The following is a 4785-nucleotide window of genomic DNA, read 5'->3' as shown; positions in this document are numbered from 1 at the left end:
GAAATTTCTCCAGTTAATTACTTACAATAAGGCAATTGTCTTTTGTATTACAAGTTTTCTGAAATAGCATGTTTAAATATGCAAATGAGCCATTATCTCATTAAATATGCACATATTTTAACACATTTCAGGAATCGAAATCTGAACTTTGGATATAGCCAGATTCAAAATTCTTGTTTCATTTTGTAGTCATATTAGTATCTAAGGCTTTTACAGAAGGGATATTGGATATCTCTTTTTATCATTCCATAAATCAGAAAATACTGTCAACAGCCCTAAAATATCAATTTTCGCCATGTTTTTAGGTATACAATGTTGTATAATTCAGGCTATGAATTATATATGAACAAACCCTTCTGTAAAAGCCTTCATAATATTGATAGGAATATAACTGGAAGGTTTGGTGTCTCTACGTGCTACTGAAGTTGAAATTTCGAACTCAGAGTAGGAGAAAAAACTCAATTTGAGAAAACGACCTTTAAAGATTGCAGTGAGGCGCTAGCTAAACCCTCCTGTTCTCTGGATGATAGCTTGCGCATCGACGCACTCCGTGAAGGTATTTCATGTTCAGGGTCATTTTTTGTTTATAACCTTGCTTCGTGCAAGTGACAATTGTTGTCGTCTTCTCTGTGAACGTTTTTTTCGCCGTTCTTTTGGCATTTTGAGATTTCAATTTCTAGCTGAAAGCTAACCAGGAAGTGTTTTAGCACACCACGTGACGCATCTGAACGAATCACGTTGTCAGAAATTGACACCAGCCAATGAGATTTCGTTTCTTGGTTTAAGACCCCTTTGTGCTTTCACGATTGGTTGCTGATACAAAGGAAATGACCATATTTGGATCCGATGAGATTGTGCAGGAGAGACGGAGCTTTCCAGCGATACCTCTGTTGACATGGTGCAAACAGCGGTCGCGGTACTTTATGTTACGTTAGAATGCTAACTTTTGGTGAATTTAGGAGAAATCTACAGACGCAAATAGACAAACTATAGTAAAATAAACACTTAAATGTGTATTTTGTACGTTTTCCTTCCAAAAGCCTGAAAGAAAACATGTTATGGAATCAAAATAGCACAAAATCTCAAAATTGACCAGTACTTGAAAAACGATGTTTTTGCCTGCCGTGTCTCGCCTTAAACACCTCACATTTGACTGGTACTTTCTTTCTGCAAAAATATGATCGTTTGACATTTCAAAATGTCCGCTAGCTATTAACATTAATAGACTAAGAAACATATATTTATGATAAGCAAAATGTTAATAGTCGTGAAATCATTTGAAATTGAAACTAAAATAAACTAAACGGAGACACTTGTTGTGTAAGTCAGTAAACATTAGTCAAGTCAAATAAAGTACACATTGAAGTTCAGACACATGGGCTTTTTTCAGTAGAAAGAGGATATGTAAAACAACACAGTGCGTTCTAGTTTGATCAGATAAAGACTTAGCTACCTGATGCTCAGCTAGACCTTTATTCAGCGTGAAAAACATGTCACACATGTTTTATCATCAAGGCTGTGAGTGATTTGACTTGATCTGAAATCCAGAAGCTCCTTCTTCAGTTTGATGGAGACGGCCTGATCTCCTCTGAGCCTGATTATCACATGTTTCATATAATAAGCACTGCTTTCAAACACAACAAAAGTCAGTGATTTATATTTCATTAGCGTTATCCAAGTTCACTCTCCCATCCTCTCTGGAGCTTTCTGGGTGAATGCAGTTTGAATTAGCAGTGCTCCTTAACCAGCAAAGATTCAAACAGAAACATTTTCTTTCTTTCCTTTACCACTGAGCAAGGCAGAGGAGCGCCGCCGGTACACAGAGTTGGAGGACGGGCTGATTCCAACGTTAGGAATGTTTCCTGTGCGGAGTGATGTCACAGTGTTTAGCACCTCTGGGGAAATGCTTCTGTCAGTTGGCAGACCAAAACTCAAATGAAAAAAAGATGTGAAGGGCATCCTGAAACTGAAGATGTACAAACAGAGGAATCCTTCAGACAAAGAAACTTAGGTTTTTTTCAGATTTTGTTCCATTTTAAAAATGTCTCAGTGAGCACATTGTTGCTTCTGCCTGATCACTGGGCCTCTTCATTAAGTGTCTAAATGTTCTTTCAGGTACTTTCCTGTGAATGCTCAGGTGTTTTGGGACCTCCTTTTGGGGAAAGTCCAAATACATGAAATAAATACTCTTGGTACAGGGACTCATTACCTGCTAACTTGTTTGATAACGTGTTGTTCTGAAGATCCCATTGCACGTACATGTCGAGATTACATTTCTTAGATTTTAAACAGAGTGTATTGGAAAACCCTCCTTAAGGCAGAAGCACATTATTGTATCATCACAAATATTTCTTATAATTGATGAGCTCAATTAGACTCAGAAAAACGTTTTAAATATAGATTCAGAACCAACATTCAATCTGTTACACCGGATTACTTTTTGTCCTGGTGGAGAGTTTGTGACAGCATTTGGAGACCAGTGATAACACCCTCTGAGAACTCTTAAAGGCAAGATGAACCCCCCCCCCCACCCACCTGTTAGAGCAGGACGGGGAGTAGTGTGTGTTCATGCCCCCAGCCCCACATCATTCCACTGAACCCGGCGTGACTCTGTTGGCACTGGCAACATCTGTTGCTTTTCTAATGTTCAGACCCAGTGGCGTGATTCAGAGGCTCCACTGAACGTGAAGGTGGCTCCTTGCATTTCTCTGTTGTACTGTTACTGTAGTATTGCTGTAACATAAATGTTTTCTAAGTTATTAAAAACCAACACCCAAGGCATCTCCTCAAAAGCTCACTGTGTCGGTGCCTTATTTTCATTCCTGAAATGATTTTTTACAAGAAATGTATTTAAATCCTAAAAGCCTTGAAGTGGATGTTTCTGCTGTGAAGAAGTCCCAGCTGAGCTGCTGAAATAGGGATGTAGGTTTTATGTTTCAAGTTATTTTTGTAATACTGGACAACTCTGTTTTAAAATGCGAATTTGAACCATGGTCTTTGGAGATAAAAACCTAGTGTAGTGATGTTGCTAAACAGAAATGTAATTGAATCATATTTTTGACATATAAACATGTATACATTAAATGTATTTCTCTGTAAATAATAAGGACTACGTCAAGCTTTATTATTTTAATTTAACTTGTTTTTTTGTACGTATTTATTCATTTAGTTACTTGTAATTGTGTTGTGTAAGTATCACCAAACTTCACGGTTGTTTTACTTGTCTGCCCTCTAGTGGCTACAGTGACACTACATATACCATTTGCGTCAAGAGCATACAATTACACATAATAAGCACATCCCGTTGAAACCATAGACTATATATAAAGGTTGAAACCTACAAAATAAAATGATTTATCGCCATGTTTTAATAGGTAAAATTGCATGCAATCATTAATTAAGTTATACATATTAGTTATTTTACCATTAAAGCCGACATATGTCACATTTCAGATATTTGACACTTGTCAGAAATGTGTTCTTGGTGGTCTATTTAGTCTAAATTATGTTCCCCTTAATGGAGAAACCAGCTCGAGTGCGCTATATTTGAAAGTACACAACCGGAAAAAATCTGCCCCTTCCTTCAGACTTCCTTACAGAGCCCCTCCTCCAACACACACGAACGCGCATATGACCAATGGACACCTAACCCTAAGCCTATCTATATGGTGCTGATGGACACGAGATACATTTGTGCACGAGATGGAAGGCTGACAGGCAGGCTCAAATGATTGGTCGTGCTTTGTACAGTGCTACGGCTTCCACAGATTACATTTTATTTTATTTATTGTCAAACATTTAATGTATTCATTGCTATCGGGATGTTAAGATCATTCCATGGAATACAATTCCAAACAATATTATGAATCCTTATGAATCCTCTATTCAAAAATATTATTCAGTGTCCATCGACATGAAAATAACAAAAAAGTTCATGCTGGACTCAAACCCGAGTCCCAATAGCAAAAATCACTCGAGCCATGCGCGTTATGAATGAGCCATATAATATACATATTATAGTAGGCATTTGCTTTTAAATAGTATACTGACTGAGGTCTGTATCAAGCCTCATTAAGACCCACCGAGATCAGATATCCTAGTTGATCAGCCTGCGAGCCTACATTACGTTGTGGTAAGTGGTCATTTCACATGTAAATGTATTCTAGTGCACACATTAAGTTCAAATATGCAAATTAGGCCATGTGTTTCGTTATGTAGTAGCTAGGTATAATCAACACCGACAGATGGAAAGACAACAATAACAAGGAATAATATAATAACAACTCAGACAGACTGTATGTTTCACTAACAGACTGTATGAAAGTATAAACGGGTCACATCATATTAATAACGATCATATATGATACAAATAAGACTGATAACAAGAACAAGCCACAGAAGTCGTATCACAAGTTATCCTGGTTGGAGCTCTCCACAGCTGAAGACTTCTCCACGCTGCTTTCAAACTGTGAGTAAACAACGTGTGCTTCACTTGGAGGCTGTCTGAAGGTGTAAACAGGTCTCAGATGGACTTGGTATCACATTAACAATGATATTCAGTAATAAGTCTGGCAACAATAACTGGTTTAAATGATTTATTCAAGCTTGCAATGTTTTGAACAGACATCGCAACCACAACCTCACACACTGGGACTGAATGTGCATCAAAGTGTTCCTATCCAGCCAAATATACCAACAGATGAATATAAACGACAGAAGAAGCGATCGAAATGTGTATTTCAGTCGAAGGCCACGCCCCTGTCTAAAATAATAGAATGACGCCAG

The sequence above is a fragment of the Gymnodraco acuticeps genome, unplaced genomic scaffold (assembly GCF_902827175.1).
Source record: "Gymnodraco acuticeps unplaced genomic scaffold, fGymAcu1.1, whole genome shotgun sequence".
NCBI lineage: Eukaryota > Metazoa > Chordata > Actinopteri > Perciformes > Bathydraconidae > Gymnodraco > Gymnodraco acuticeps.
Note: the sequence above shows the minus strand (reverse complement) of the source record.